General features: G+C 46.4%; 1 protein-coding gene across 1 annotated transcript in view; it reads right to left on the bottom strand.

The window, feature by feature from the left end:
* usp54a (ubiquitin specific peptidase 54a) overlaps nt 1-12,037 on the bottom strand; it is a 105,498-nt gene extending 93,461 nt beyond the window's left edge. Inside the window, exon 1 of the mRNA XM_088915546.1 lies at nt 12,020-12,037. The gene's annotated coding sequence lies outside the window, so the exon portion shown is untranslated. The remainder of the gene's footprint in view (nt 1-12,019) is intronic.
* Nucleotides 12,038-17,079: the final 5,042 nt, after the last annotated feature.

Genomic DNA, 17,079 nt, shown 5'->3' with positions numbered 1-17,079 from the left:
TGTTTTGACCACGGTGTTGGTGTGGTGAGTGCAGGTTAAGTCCTCTGAGATGTTAACTCCCAGGAACTTAAAACTGCTGACCCTCTCCACTGCAGTCCCATTGATGTAGATAGGTGTGTGATCTCCTCCCTGGTGTTTTCTATAGTCCACAATCATCTCCTTAGTCTTACTGATGTTCAGAGAGAGGTTGTTCTCCTGGCACCATACTGCCAGGGTTTCAACCTCCTCTCTGTACACAGACTCTTCACCATCTGTGATCAGGCCGACGACTGTTGTATCGTCCGCAAACTTAATGATGGAGTTTGAGTTATGCCTGGTGACACAATCATGGGTAAATAAGGAGTAGAGGACAGGGCTAAGCACACAGCCTTGGGGGGCTCCAGTGTTTAGAGTCAGGGTAGAGGATATGTTGGTGCCCATCCTCACCACCTGCGGACGTTCTGTCAAGAAGTCCAGGATCCAGTTACAGAGGGAGGTGTTCAGTCCCGGTCCTGGAGTTTGATGACAAGTTTTGAGGGCACTATGGTATTGAATGCTGAGCTGTAATCAATAAACAGCATTCTCACATATGTTCCTTTCTTATCCAGGTGTAAGAGGGCAGTATGGAGGGCAGTGGCAATAGCATCTTCTGTTGACCTGTTGAAAAGAAGCACTAAACAAGCACTATACAAATTCTTCTTCTTCTTGCTTAAATTATACTAAATGCAGTAGTATGCAGTAACTTCTCTTTTTATTCCAGGACCAGAGAATTTCTGTGTAGAACATGAAGTGCCACTCACAGACCACCAGAAGAAGCCTAATTGGTCCTTTTGTGAACGGAAGGCCACTGACCTCCACACAAACATAGCTGACATTTTTTGTTCTTTTTCTTTTCTCTGCGTCTCAATAGCCTGTGCGCACCAAATGTCATCCTATATTACCTAGAGAAAGGTCAGTGTGTAAAAATGAACACCAGTGAAGCTCTAGGGAGTTACTTTAGCATTTTCAAGTAAAAATGTGTTAATGCATTAAAAGGCCCAGCCATTCCCCCCATCCTAATTTTATTAAATTATTAAACAGAGGTTGGACACAGAGTAGCTGTCTGTCATCTGTCACAATCTATCCACGTTTGAGCCCTGGAGGATTATTTTTAAATCTGTTTTATCCCCTAATCCTACCAGTTAATCAGCAGGGCTCCACAGACCTGGACTATAACGACTATCAGAAATGTCTCAGTTTCATAGTTTTGTTGTGACCCATAACATTAACGTGATTATTTTCATTGAAATATTTTATCACAGAAAATTCCAAACAGAACTCAGCTGCAAGCATTGTTTTTGACACAGAAAAGGACACAGTACCAAAATGTAAGGCCACAACAAGAGCCTTACTGTTCTCCACAAAACACTTTACCGAGGAGAATACCAAATTACCTACGATTTTGCAATGATGTACAAAAGCAGTTACACACAATATGGTGAAGAGAATGACCAAACAACAGGTTAAAGATTAAACAGGGGGCACTTCTATACACAAAAGGCTGTGGGGGTATGGGAGTAACACGCTTCCCAGCCATGTTGTTGAAGCCAATACTGTTTTCTTAAAACAGGTGGCTGAGTTCTGATGATTAATTAGCTACTATCTACCAAACGAAATGGCCTCCTCTAGTTTGTAACATTTCTTATGTTCTAATGGCTCCTAGGTCCTGGGTCTCGGCCTGGGGTCCCCACCCAAGTGGAGTTTGCATGTTCTCCCCACATATGTGTCGGAAATTGATACTATAGGTGTTCCAGTCTCCATCTCTAAATAAAAGCGTAGCCTGGACCCTTATCAAGAATAAGTGCCTGATGAGGATGGAAGTTGTTGGGTTTTTTACAAAATCCGTCTTTGGAAGAAGCCCTAGCTCAGAGCTCTGAGAGTTCAACAACAAAAAGAAAACAGGGCGGCACAACAGGAGCCCGATGCTGCTGTGTTTCTGTCTGCTCTGTTTCATGCGTGATGCTGTATAATATCTGTGCCAAGGCTGCTCAGTTGACTCACTTGTGTAGATCCACATTCCTATTACAAAGTAAGAGAGGCCTACACAGCTATTCCACTGGAGCAGGACAGGTTAGGCAGTGAGCTGTGATACAATGTACATACACTACGTTTACTGTGCTGTGGGTCTAACTGTTAGATTCTGTGTGCATTTAATTGTCCGTAAACAGGTTAAATTTCAAACATTGTGTTGTTTATCCCTGTTATAATTCAAGCAATACAAAACAAAGCGATAGCAACGCTATCAGCTAATGGATTTTTCTCTCCCGTTTAATTAAAAGCCAGGCTCATTATATCATTGAGAGCTAAGAATAGGCCTTGAAACTGTGTCAGAAAAACAGAGAGGAGAGGAGAGGGAAGGGTAGGTCAGCTTGGTAAAGACTGGTGATCAATCTCTTTTCTCTCTAAATCTAAATCTCTTTTCTTTCTGAATACGTTGTTCCAAAAACCAGAGCAGGTCCCTTTGCTGAGATTCTGACCCATTTCGATACGCTAGAAGCGATGAAGAAGCTAGAAGCTCACTCCTTCTCTTGATCTGGTGTCCATGGGGGTGTAATGGGTAAAATGGGCACAAGTAAAGAACTCTGGGATCCTTTGGGAGGAAAATGCTATATACCAGTAAGATCTATGATTATTATTAATTGTCTCAGCATCACTGGGGTTGGCTAGGGATCGCTAGGCTCCCAGCTCATCATTCCTACTGATAACGCCACAAACCAGAGAGACCCAGCAGACCACACTGGTCCAAGGGAATCTCAACTCATCAAACCTTGGGCATCTCTTACCCATCCAATCAACAGAAGAGCAGTATAAATGATAGGCTTCAGTATTAAGTTAGGATGTCTTTTTAATCCGTGTGGCTGTTGGCTACATTAGAAGTGCCTTAGCATGCTGGCTTGCAGCTCTTTTTCACAGTTAATAAGTGCTGAAGAAGACCTGTCACTTTCAAGCAACACGTTTCTCTAAGAAAAGCACATGTGCCTTCACCAGAGGCATCAGTCAGCAAAGACTGAGATTGAAGGGAGCAGGTCCCCAGATCTTGGGTCTTGGAGAGTCTCAGAGTCGACTGATCCCTGCAGGGCCACTGGCTCTTGGCTTAGTAGGTTCTCACCCTCATCACCTACAACAAACTAGGACCACTTTCATAGTCCTGCATAAGAAAATGACTTGGGTGTTTATGTTGACAAATCGTTTACAATGCGGAGAAGCAATCAGACAAACAAAATGTTACGCTGTATGATCAAAAGTGTAGAATTTAAATCAATCATGTAAATCATGCACTAGTTAGGCCTCATTAAGAATATTGTGTACAATTTTGGTGACCATGTTATACTGTAGAAAACATACTGCTGCTCTGGAATCCCTCACTGAAATCTCCTACACTGAAAACAGTCTTGAACACAGAAGACTTTAAGGAGACAAGTATTCAAAATCCTCAAAGGCATCGACAAAGTCAAACCCGCAGACTTATTCAGAATGAACAGTGAAAAACAAACCAGGGTGTACAAAAGAAAACTACATGGAAGTGCATTTAAAACCAAGAACAGGAGGTAGTTCTTTACATAAAGAGTCGTGGGATTGTAGAACAAGTTTATGCTGCCCAGCCACCATGTTGTTGACTCCAATACTCTGGCTTCTTCAAGAAACAGCTGATTGAGATCCTGGAAAATGGGCCAGATGGACCAATTGGCCTCTCTCCTTTGTTACCCATCTTATGCTTTTTTCCAACCACGTGCTGCTTGCATCCTGTATATTTGGTTTTCACACCACAAAACAAACTGATCTCAAAAATATGTCCTTCTCTTTGCAGACACATGGGGAAATGAACAAGACTCACATTGTAATGGCACATAGATTTCAGAAAATGTGAGCTGAAATATCCATCCACTATTCAATAGCCTACACAATAGCTCACAAAGCAGAGATGGATCAAACTGCGTTTAGTCATAGACGATCAACCAGAACAACAGAAGAGGCGGCAATCTGTATCCATCCATTTTCTAACCGCTTCTTCCCGTTCAGGGTCGCAGGAGAGCCAGAGACAATCCCAGCAAGCAACTGGCGGATGGGATGTCAGTCCATCACAGGGCACACGCAGACACAAACACCTACACACTCACACCAGGGCCAATTTTCTCACAAGCCAATTAACCTACTAGTATGTCTTTGGACTGTAGGAGGAAATAGGAGTACCAGAGGAAACCCACTTGAACACATGGAAAACATACAAACTCCATGCAGATAGCACACCAGAAATTAAACCCAGGACTCCAGCGCTGCAAGGCAGCAATACTAACCACTGGGCAACCAAGCCACCCAGTGGCCATCTCTGTAGTATCAAAGTAGCTTGTCCTCCATTTACTATAAAACCTAACTAAGCAGTCTGCATATGTCGACATATCACATTTTGCATATGTTTCTGAAGAGGCATAACAGCATGTACATTTTAATTTGTTTGAAAAGAGGAGGTGGTCAATCACTTTTGTCAAAGAAGGACGAAACTGTGCTCTGCACCCAGTGTCACACAAGCTTTCCACATTTCTGACTAGTGCCTCAGAGTGCCAACAGCTGCATGCAGTTTTCCTTTTAATTTGGGACTGAAATGTTTAATAAAGCACATGACCTGCTTAGCGCAGGATTACCCAGTACGCTGTTTTTGCATGATTGAAAATCTCTGCTGTGCACCAGAGGGGATGAGACTGTCATACCTTCCCGGTGTTTAAATATTTAAGACACAACAAACGCAAAAACACAACCATCATACAGGCTCGTCAGAATCCTGCTCCTACTACACCATCCACAGAGATTCGCAATGTCACTGGGTGTCATTCGGCACTGGGGATTACTGTTCCGAACATGACATGCTGTTGATACTGTCATCTGTCATTCTGTCTCTTGTCTACCACATTCCTACTTGGTCTTTGTAATTCTCTAGGCCACCATAAAGGTATACAAATTAATTCACAAACATGGACTCACAGCAAGAATATCTACAGGGGATCTTTTTACATTTAAAACCCTTGCTCTTTTCCCAGCTTTAGGCACAAATTTAGAAAATTCAACTTTTTTGACCAAAGAGTACTCTTACCCCCCAGGGGAGCCAGAGACACTGGAGGGACCCCCCCCAAAATCTGCCAGAAAAGGGGTCAGGTAAGTTAGATAAGTGTTTATCTCAAATACACCTCCCAGGATGTCAGTTTAGTTTTTTTCTCCTGCCAATTGCAACATATTTTTCTGGCTTTGGATACAGTTTTCCTATCAGTTTACCCTGCTTTTCTGCATTTTGCTGTGCTGGACTGTGGTAAAAATTTGATCTAGCACGTGGATAGCAGCAACGCCGCACAGCTCCAAGACAAAAACAAGGAAGATTGTGGTGTTATCATAATCTGGTGCAGTGAAGCACTGGTGCAGTGAAAAGGCAGCTGGTGTCAAATGTAGATGAAAAAGTACAACATTCACATGCAAACTCACCACTGGGGAAGATTTCCATATGGCAGGAGGCATGTTTATAGGCTATATGATAGCAGTCATAAGCAGGTCTGTACAGTGCAGCAGGAGAGTCTGTCATAATGATCTCATTCATAACTCTCTTCAATAAAAAAGCCCCAAAAAGAGCTGTAAAGTACAAATCTAACAGATAGGTTTACAAGTCAAATACAATTCCTTGAGTAATATTGCTTTTACTTTTAAACAATTTGACATGTTAGAGGGGACCCAGTTCATCCAACACTGAAGTCCAGCACCCACCTGGGTGACAGACTGCAGCCCCACTGTACAGATCAGGTGGGCAGGTGAGAAACTGCTTCACTGACTGCTTTAGGGAGGCCAGATTGTGCAAGCCGAAAGTGGAATTTAGCCTGGCTGACACTGGTGTTAACAACCCTCCTCTTTCAAAAAGTGCCAAGTGATCTTTAATGACCAAGTAGTCAGGATTGCAGTTTAATGTCTTCACAGGACAGCACAGTGTACCCTGTCACCACACTGGGGCATCAGTTAGGAAATACTGGTCCAGAAGGAAGAGGGCCACCTACTAGTCTAACATCATCACTTGCAGCAGCAGCCCAGGACTGCCGGGGCATGCTGAGCTTCTGAGAGCAGATGGGAACAGCCAACAGCAAGGTAGCACTACTGGTGTATTACGCAAGGATGTGGATGAGAACCTGGCAGGAGCAGAGACGTTTGTAGAGCCAGTGGCTCCACCTTATCTGAGTAAATTACTGGGTCAGACCAAGGATACTAAAACCCCCCACTACACCCGCAGCTCTCCTCACCCTTATAAAATAACAGTGATGTTTACATCACCTCTCCATCCCAGGACAGGCTGGTCCCACTCTTAACACAACTGAAGGGGGTGGGTGGGACACAGGTACGCCCTCCTCCCCAGTGGGGCAGGACAGGTGCCTGTAATCAAGCCAGTGATTAATGGAACCCTGCAATGGAACAGCTAGGTAACCCCTCTTTCACACAAACCCAGAGATCCACCATGGGAGGAGCCCTGCCGAGCCCTGGATATCCAGGAAAAGCAAGGAACAGCGCGGTACACGCTGCAAGGCCAAGGCAAGTCAGTGAACAGCACGAGCAGAAGGGAAAACACAGGAAATCATCAGAGTTACAGCCGAAAGTACTTTACCACAATATCCCAAATATTCACATGCTCAGTCTTTTTGTCACGAAACAGTTCTTTCCGGGCCCTATGCAGACGACACGATCCGAAATTGTGAGGAAACACTGGGAAAAAAGTCATGCAGGAGAGGGTATGGAGACAGGGGACGTGTCCAAGGGGTGCAGGTGTCCAGGGGGAGTGATTCCGGGGCGAACAATCCATGTAGAAGTCCAAACGGGTAATCCAAGACAGAAGCTAAACTCCATGGCCAGGCGATCCATCCGGGGGTTAAAACATGGGAACCGGGTCAGAACCGGCGGGAGGGGATCAGGAACAGAAGGTTAAAATCATAACGGAGCCAGAGGCAGCAGGACCCGGGCTCTCACGAAACGGGATTCAATGAAGAGCCTCGAGTGACGTCTGCGTCTGGCTTTTAAGGTGGAACTGAAGAGGGGCTGGAATAAGGAACAGGTGTGGGGAATGGGACAGAACGAGGAAGAGCTGGAGCACCTTAAGAGGAGGAGTAGTGATCATGACACTTTTATAGTCCCAAATATACTGACCTATAACCTGAATAAACATTTTCCTTTGCACAGTCTATTAAAGGTTTCAAAGGGAAGTGAGGTTCTGTACAGCAGGTCTGTGGTACCCCCACAGTGCAGAGTCCTCCAGCCGGGGCTGTGTCTGATTAGAGCAGTTCTGCCAGGGCTCTGCCACACTGCAGTCACTGTCTCCCACCTTTCAAGGCGGAAAAGCTCAGGGCCCTTTTCTTGATAACTTATTTGTATTACAAATAATAGGCATTATCACATTTAACACAGCCAGCTCCAGCTAATCTGCATTTTCTCAGCATTGGATTGTTTGGGCCGTGGAAATCCGAAAATGAAAAGATGAAAAAAAACTAATCTGACCCCAGCTTTGATGTGTGAACAGAGAACAGCGAGACTTGTATCTCAGGAAGCCCTGTCTCGCAGTGTGGTTTATTTGAGTTAGCATTGTCTCACAGAAGCGTTCAGTTCCTGCGCCAGGGCAACAGGAGACAGAGTGCCTGACCGAGGTGCCATCTCACCTCTGTCTGAACCCATCTCACAATTTATGTGACAGCTGGCGCAAAACTCTGGCACCCAAAACATCTACCTGTTTCACAGTGGTGGGTAATAGACTCAAAATGGGAGGTGTCACGTTGACACATTCTCCTTTTTTTAAATAGGGGTTTCTTCTCAAGGCTTCTTAATTCAACTTGTCATTATACTTACACAGGTGCATATTATAGTGAAAAGTGTTGCTCATTAGTCACTCAGGTGCAGTATATAAATAGTACAGAAAATAAGACAATAGACAGTAACACAATAACAATAACAGTGTAATAACATAACATGTAACAAAACTGTGCAAATACGCAAACAGAGAAAAGAATACAACAATGGGTCAAAATTGAAACACATCCACAAGAATTACACACATTTTACAGTCACTGAAAAGGAATTTGCAGACCATGTGTTAGTTTACAGAATGCCATAACTTGGCATTGAAAATATGGTCCATCTGAATATAAACAGCCCTTTCAAAGGGTAAAGGAGATGTGGCACAGGACCGGTGAGTCACTGTGATCTGAGCGAATCACTGTGCAGGTAATTAATACGACAGTCATGTGCCAGCTTTCTCTGAGTGCAGCTTCGAACACATCCTGCCAGCAAGGGAAGGAACAGAGTGTGCACTCCCACACATCCCAGAATTCTTCCCCTCCGCCTCTTTGAAATGGACATGGATATGATACAAAGGGCAAAACACTCTTCAGAGAATACTATCAGGCCAGTTAGCCTTACACTGCAGCATAAATATTACACTGAGCTTGTTTGATTATTAGTAACTAATTGATCAGACAACCTCATCAACACATTCTTAAAATAAGCCATGGTATCATCTTCAGTACCACGGCTGGCTAGTTTGTTCCATACTTCCACAACCCTTTGTGTAAAGAATTCCGACCAAATCTCGGTTTTAAATGCACTTCCACGTAGTTTCCACATGTGTGCTCATAGTTTTCTTCTGTTGGAGACTAAAAGGGTTCAGTTCCTTCAGCCTGTCAGTGAAAGACAATCCCAAATTAGCCCGAATTATGAAGTGAAAACTACTTTTCTAAATAAAAGCTTACCATTTAATTCGAGGCACTCTAAAAGACTTCACACTATCAGATTTTTCTTCCCTCTCTCGGTAACTGAATCCTTTTCTTTCATTTTTTCCTGTGAAGAACTGAATGATCAATACAGAATCATGCCGGGGTTTTTCACATTTTAATCATGAATGACCTCAGCTGGGGTACGTCTAACTGGACTAAACAGTCAAATAATAGTTTCATGTACCTGGATTGAGTGGGAAGGGGGGAGGAGACAAGCAAACATCTGGAATGAGAATGACAACCTCCGCTGAAGCTGACACACCTGCAGACAAGAGATCTTGTCCACATTCCAGGGGCTTATTGTCCAACCACCATTGACAGAGAACTTTGGAAACACATTTGCCCCACAATCAGTGCTCAACGGGTTCGTGGAGTCACGTCCCACGGACAGATGTTTTCTTCACAGAGAGCTCGCCCCTCGCTGTCCTCCCCTCCTGGCCAGCCTCTGTCTGACAGCGCCAGGCTGCAGCCTGAGCCAAGGTGCCTAGCAACATGGCGATTTACTCAGCCCAGCCTTGTACAGAACAATCTGGCTGCTCACCTGGCGTCGGCCCCCCCTCCTGCGCCCTGCGCCCAGCACCCAGAACCCAGCACCCAGCACCCAGCACCCAGCACCCTGCTCCGTGCTGCAGGTCGACAACGAGAGAAGAAAGGCGCTCGTGCACAGGCGTAGTGCACAAGGGCCCCAGTTGTCCAGCAGGACAGGCGTGTGCTCAAGCTCAGTCACATCTATTTCACAGAGCAGCCTGGGCAATCAGCCCTCCATCCATGTTAGAACCAAACCAAACAATAAAGTCCAGAGGAAGGTTTCCAAATTGCCAGGCTCACGGTTTCTATCTCATCTGCTGACACCCTGCTCTCCTCCAAGCAGGAATCCCTGTGAATATGAAGACAAGGCCTGTTTTGTGGCTCTGCCGCACTGATACAGTAGGCCAGTTCAGGAGGAGATACCGTTATCAACAGTTACGGCATGTCCCCTGGTTAAAGCACAGCACTGTGCAAAACAGCACAGGGGAAAAGGACACTAGCGCAAGAGAAACAAATACCATATTGAGAAAAACATGGTATGACCTACAAATTATCAAGCACTTTTGCCATGGTGAATGTTTACAAGAGCACTTTGTTCATAAGAGGTGGGGTGTTAATCTCAGTGTGCTGGCTATAATCCACCCTGGAGTTATACAATCCAGCCTCTCTAAAGAGGCCCCTTAATTCAGCTGGTAAAGCAGGCTCCCACTCCCCAGTCTCTCTCTCCCTGATCTGCTGTGCAGTGGGGCTGCTGTGTGTCACCCAGGTGGGGCTGCACTGCAGCTGGGGAATAATTAGGGTCCCTTTCTATATGTAAAGCACTTTGGGATCCTTAAAATGAAAAGCTGTATATGCAGAGGCAATTATGAAGCCTTCATTATGACATCCTAGTCCTACTCTCATTTTAAATGCAATACTTTTGAGCTCCATATCAGCGAAACAAATTATACACAATCGCCACACAATAAAAGGCACACACCAGAAATATTTTAAAACAATTAAACAGCAAGGTGCCGCAGCATATCGTACAACGGTTAACTACAGAATGTATAACTCATGGCTGACTCAAATCAGCATTAAACCGCACGAACTCGATTAAAAAAAACACAGTACACAAAACAAAGGAATTATTTTGGAAACTACTCGGGAATTGTTTCGCTTGTTTATGTAGTACAACAGCCAACAAAGCAGGTCGCAGTTTATTGAATTAAAAAGGTAAAACGACCCGTCCCTCTCCTGCAGCCTACGAGGCACCGCCGTTAGTCCCACACATAGCAAACCTCGTGACACCGCACGTTCCTGACTCGTCGTTTCTGATGCTCCAGCCCGCAGCCACAGGCAAGCGGGCACTGGGAGATCTGTTCTAACAAAGATTACAAAGCTGATAACGAGACTGACTTTATTTTGCCCAATCATATGTTTTTTATATGAGGGCAGAGAAAGCGGATCCACAAAGCTAGAAAGTCAGTAACGTATTTACTTTCAGATGTGGCTGTTTTATCAGTTCGGAAAGTTTTGAAAACTGTAAAAGACGAAATCCAATCCTGCGTGTTGTAAAAGAAAAGCATTGCAATAATACGTTCAAGGGAGTTAGCTTTATAGAGTACTGGCAGAGCAGAACAGTTCTTAAATACGTCAGCAGCTCAAGTACAGTACTGGGCCAGTATTATCCTTACACTCAGGAGCAGTGTCAGGCCGAAACACAGCAAAAGGCAGTTCTTGCTCATTACCAGGAATAACCGTGTATCAGGAACCTTTATCGATTTCCCTCAGGATGAACGCACATTTATGGCTGTTTAGTTTGTCCGAAGACAAAGTTTAATTTATGAAGTGAAGGGGTGGACCGCTGACGTCAGCACATCAGCACAAACGAGTGTTTACATCCCAGCTACTGTATTACAAACACAGGAGGAGTCGAGCCACTGTCCGTTCAGCGGCGTCACTGCTGGTCAGCACCCCCGATCACCCCTTATCGGGACTCCTACGGAGAATACAGTCGTGTCACGGCGAAACACGCAGCGCGCTGCGGGGCACGGGTCCCGGAGACGCAGGACAGCCGTGCGGTGCGCAGTTTCATCAACTACAGCAAAGGACTACGCCATAAACCCCCAGCAAGACCCAGGATACTCACAGGCCGACAACTGTCCATGCAATTAAAAAATCCCTATTCCTAACTGCAACGAAACACACATTCTCTGGGTAAACACATAGAAATAAAACTAATAGGTCCTGCGTCCTAAGAGCACGCATTAAGTCTCGAAATGACGCATATTATTTAATTTATAAAATAACCTGTATGAAAAAATCCCTTAATGACACATTTGACATCTATTATTCCAATGTTTGGCTTAATCTTTTAAGCCAAGCTAAACTAGATAGTCGCCTATCGGGACTGGCGCTGCATGTGGGTTACCCACAGATGGAAGCGGGCAATCGTTGGTAGCTTTAACTCGCCGATACCTACTGCGTAGTGCTCACTCGCTCACACAGCATCTTCAGCCGCCAGTGGCACGGGCATCAGGCGCTAATGTCATTCTCAATCTGTCTCCCGTGCACTTGTCCCACAGTTTATCCCACTGTGCTGATGTTCGTCCTAGCATGACATTCGTAAGTCTAGCCAAAACAGAGCCTCCCCCAGCTCCCTGGTTCGTTTCGTCGTAGTTAAGCGGGCTAAGAAGAGGCTCCGTACTCACCTCGCACTCGCGCTGGAGCCCCCGCGCACTGCCGACCCCCCGCTGCCCGAAAGGACCCGGGTGCAACCGCCGCCGCGCAGCCCTCACCCGCCAGCGTCACCCAGCGCTGCAGCCAAGGCAACCGCCTCTCGCGAGATCTGCGCGCCCGGGCCCGGGAGAGAGAGAGGCGCTGCGCGTGAGTTACTCCCTCCGGTCTAAAGCGTGAGCGATGCTGTGTGTGAGATCGGTGTCTCTCACACGCAGCCCCTCGCTCCGTCATAAGTGGCGGTGTATATCGTGGTTCCAGAAAGTAGCAATATCATTTGGAGCGGGGGAGTCTCTAGTCAAAATGCCTGTGCTGTAATGTAATAAATCAGGGTGCGTAGTGAAATATGGAATCCAAGGGTTTGCAGCCATTTCTGGATGGAAGACGGCTTTTAAAGACATTACTCTGAATAAGGATGTGGTTTAATCCTATTACAATTGAAGTGTGTACTTCCTGTAAACAATCCTGCTGACTGCAGTATCGAGCATGACTTGACGCCCCTGTGAGATGGCGAATTTCAGGCGCTGCTTGGGATGAAAAGTTCCCTCTGACTCCCACTGGCTGTCTGGCTGACCCCCTGAAATGGACTCTCTGGTTGCAGATCTCTGAGAATGCTTTGGGCCATTTTCAACTGATACATAACCGTAATCCTTCTGTCCCAAACTCGCACATTCCTTCAAAGTCTGAAACATTGAACATTTTTTTTAAATTTGTACCGTTTCAATGCTATATGAGGAATAATTTTAGAAAAAATGCACACGAAAATTCTTTAAAAAATACATAACATATATAACACCTCCTCCTCGGGTGACGAGGCGGAGGCGCGCCCAGGTTGTGCATGGGGAGGGGGAGGTGGTGGTCACAGTCCTGCTGGTGCTGGGAGACCAGGGTGACCAGTTGGGTGGAGAGCAGTTGGTTAAAGTGCTCCACTAACCCATCCCTCTGAGGATGCTGCGGGGTGGTCCGCCTCTTGTTGATCCCCAGGCTCTGGCACACCCTGGCGAAAATCTGGGACTCAAAGTTGCGCCATAGTTGCTGTGCAGCTCCTTCCTCATTTGATATTGCTGGAGAGGGGCCCAGGAGCGCTCGGGGGGACTCTTCTGCTCCACGTCCTGGTGACAGAGCCCCCGATAGAAATGCCATAGGGTTTTTGCTGAGCCGAAGTGCCCCACACCTATCTGGCCGTGCACCGCTTGGCCCATCTGCATCCCGCCAGAACTCATGGCTCACACCAAGCGCAGTGCGGCCAAGGAGAAGATCAGGGTGGTGGCCACAGCAGGGGTGATCGAGCCCTCCGCAAGCCCGTGGTCTGCCCCGGTCATGTTGGTCCAGAAGAAGGGGGGCTCGTGGAGGTTCTGTGTCAATTACCAATAGCTGAATGGAGTCACCCGGAAGGACTCCTATCCCCTGCCAAGGATAGACGCCCTGGACTACGTCAACGGGTCGACCTGGTTTAGCTCCCTTGACCTCCGCTGCGGCTGCTCACAGGTACCGCTTGCTCCCGACGCTCGCCCGAAGACGGCCTTTTCCATCGGCCGAGGCCTCTGGCAGTTCACTGTCATGCCGTGCGGTCTGTGCAACGCCCCGGCGACCTTCGAGCGGCTGATGGAGTGGATGCTGGCGTCGATCCCGAGGAGCCAGTGCGTTGTCTACCTGGACGACCCGATCGTCCCTGCCGCGAGCTTCGACCAGGCCCTGCCGAACCTCCAGACAGTGTACCCCGGTGGACCTGGCCTTCGGTTCTCCACCCGGGGACGAGCCGGTACCACCGACCAGACCAGACTATGAGTAGGACCACCGGCAGCAAATGCGTCAGGTACACAGCTTTGCCCGGACCCACCCGACACAGGCGGGAGTCTGGTAGAAGCAGTACTACGACCTGCACTGCAGGGGGCCTGCCTACAGGCCTGGGGACCTGGTCTGGGTCTATAGCCCATGCTGCAGCAAAGACCTCAGCCCTAAGATGGTGCTGTTGTGGGAGGGGCCCAGCCAGGTCCTGGGCTGGTGGGTGAGGTCTCCTACTGGGTCTGGTTGTGAAAGTGGGGGAGGGTGGTGGTCCTGCACTGGGACTGCGTGGCACCCTATCAGGCTAGGGCAGAGGTGCCCAGGGCCAGAACTGCCCAGCGGTGGTGGGTCACCAGCTATCACCACATCGCAGTGGGCGGTCACGCAGGGTTCCCCAGCAGCTTGCGGAGTGCGAGTATAGCCTGCGGGGTTTGTTCGACATCGGTAGGACACTGGATGCCGCAGGTCGGGGCAGTGTAGCACCCTCGTCAGGTGATGAGGAGGAGGCTCACCCAGGTAGTGCATGTGCCACAGGGCAGGCTGGGAGTTATAGCCAGGGGATGGTGCGTGAGAGCAATGAGTAATGTAAATAATCCCAATCACATTTGTGTAAACAGCAGTTTAGTGTTTACCTGTGTTATTGTCTGTTGTTCTTCAATGTGTAACTAGCCTGAATCTGCGTACGTGTCCCGTTTACCTCCCTGGTGTTTGTGACAGCCCTGAGATCAAGTTTGTCTCTGTTGTGCATAGCAGGTTGATGGAGGTTTAATAAAAGGTGCTTGCGTGTCAAACTAGAGTCTGGTCTGGTTCTTTTTTCTGCACAAACCTGAGATTGCTACACTGTCTTTTCAAACGCCGTATTAACTGAGTTGTGCAGGAATGTGTTTTGAAATGGAGAATAAGCAGGTCATTCTAAACTAATAGTTATGAGTATTTTGTGCATGCTCAAAATTATTATAAGAATAAATAATTCAGTTTATCATCTGAGAGTTTCTTTTATTACTACTTAGGCAGGCATGACTTAAGAATGAAAAGTAGGAATAAAACTTATAGTAATAACACGTCTTAGTTTACATTGCCCATTTTCACAGAATGCCCTAAAATATTCAGTATCGAGATGAAATAAAGAACATCAAAAGTCAGTCAGAAATGAGTGTCATAATTCATTGGGCTGTTTTGATGTACAAATCGTTATATTGAGCTACACATATACAGTAAATAGGTTTTCTATGCTATAACTTAATAATGTCAAAAATAATTTACACAGCTCCCATTAAGATCATAACTGTTGAGAGGGAGCTAGTGAAATTTAAAAACTGCCTTTATGGATCCTCCTGTGCTTTTCTGTTTCTGTGTTGATGATCAGGAAGAGGCTTAGACGCAACCCAACGTGTGGAACCTGAGCTGTAGTCACTGTGGTTCTGGTCCATAGTGTCCCTTAGCGTCCTCTAGTGGGCAGGTTCAGCACAGACTTTACAAGGCGGCTTTCTGTAACAGCTTCGTTTACTGACGCACAGCCCTGAAAACGTGCACCTCAGCCACCAACAAGATCCTCATGATTTCAATAAAACAAATGTGTGCGGCACTACAGCCGAAGGCCGAAGTGGGACGATACTGGGGAGTCCTCTACATCTGCACGGTGAGGGGAACCGTTTCAGGGTTCGTATTCTGCGCTTGGGTGAGGTGCCGCTCTAATTTAACACAGAAGCGATTCCCTTTTCTGCTGGTGGATGGACAAATCACGCAGCATCATTACCAAACACTAAGGACACGAATTAAAATTTGGAAGTCCGATGCTGATGAATTTGGAATCCCGCAGGCGGGTGGTAATTTCCCAGCAAGTGCGATAAAGCCCTCTAGCAGACAGATCAGTGTCACTCTAGGCTGGGCGCGGAGAGAATATGCTTGCGGCTGCTCAATTAAATGCCGTGATCATGATAAGTCTCTTCTGATGTGGCTTTTGACAGAACTCCGGTCTTCTCCAGATGATGCGGCTCCTTTCATTAAGTTCTTATCTTTCACAATCCTAATTTAATTCCCACCAAGCTACCTGGGTCAAATCAATTCAGTCATTACTAATTTTATTTAGAGGAGTTCTGCTGACGTAGCAGCATTGGAGTGCAGGAGTTAGCGCATTGCTACCTTGCAGCACTAGGGTCCTGGGATGAATTTCAGCCCTGGGGTGCTGTCTGTGTGGAGTTTGTATGTTTTGTGTGGGTTTTCTCTGGGTGCTTGGCTTTCCTTCCACAGTCCAAAGACGAGCTGGTACTGTAGGTTAACTGGCTTCTGGGAAAACCGGCACTGGAGTGAGTGAGTGTGTGTGTTTGTGTCTGTCTACCCTGTGATTGACTAGCTTCCTGTCCAGGATGTGCTCTACTTTGTCTCCATTGCTTGCCGGGATCCAACTCCCTCGTGACCCTGAACTGGATGAAGCAGGTAGAAATTGGATGGATGGATCTGTCTGCCAGTCCTACTGTACAAGCCTGTTGTGGTTTGACTGTCCCTCCATTTAAATCTTACAGCTGGTCTTTTCTGACAAGAGTGTTTATGATATCGTTGCATTCAGAGGCAACAAGTTTGTGGCACTCAATTGAAGATTGTCAGTTAATTAATTCAATTTAATTAAACATTAATATTTAAGGGATGTTTGTTGTCTGCTACCAAACGTTGGTTTTATTGGCAGCTGCTTGAAAGTTCATGAGATTCACTGTTTTTGGAAGAACTCTAGCATCTCAGCCCATCAACCAGTTTAAGACATGTAACGACAGTGGCCACACCAGCGCAGTCTGTCAGGGAGTGCCATGGAAAGATAGCAGTAACCAATTGGCGCCACTAGCAGCCGCCAACGAGAGCCTCAAACACTTCAGTACTGTAGTTTCACCTGGTGTAAGCTAGTCACTTATTGTATTTTTGAGAAATAGTTTGGAATGCACATTCTCGCATTGGTGTAATTAGAGGGTTTACTTACAGTACTTCTAAATGGTGTCTATGTTAATATTGGTGGTTGTTGAATAGTAAGGCTCTAAGCTTCTGGGAGAAGTAGAGTGAGAAGTTGAGGTATTTTGGAAGATTTAGTTGAATGCCATTATTGCATTTAAGGTTGTACAAAACCTTTAAATTAAGCTCCTTTTACCTTTAAATCAACATTATCTGTTTTTTTTACGAGAACAGTTCTCCGGATCCACGCTTAAAGTGGAGATTTGTCAAGTAAGACAGCAACCCCTACACCAGCACCAGACCTGTCACCCCA

The sequence above is a fragment of the Atractosteus spatula genome, chromosome 5 (assembly GCF_055471065.1).
Source record: "Atractosteus spatula isolate fAtrSpa1 chromosome 5, fAtrSpa1.hap1, whole genome shotgun sequence".
NCBI lineage: Eukaryota > Metazoa > Chordata > Actinopteri > Semionotiformes > Lepisosteidae > Atractosteus > Atractosteus spatula.
Note: the sequence above shows the minus strand (reverse complement) of the source record. Positions and strands in the feature narration are given on the sequence as shown.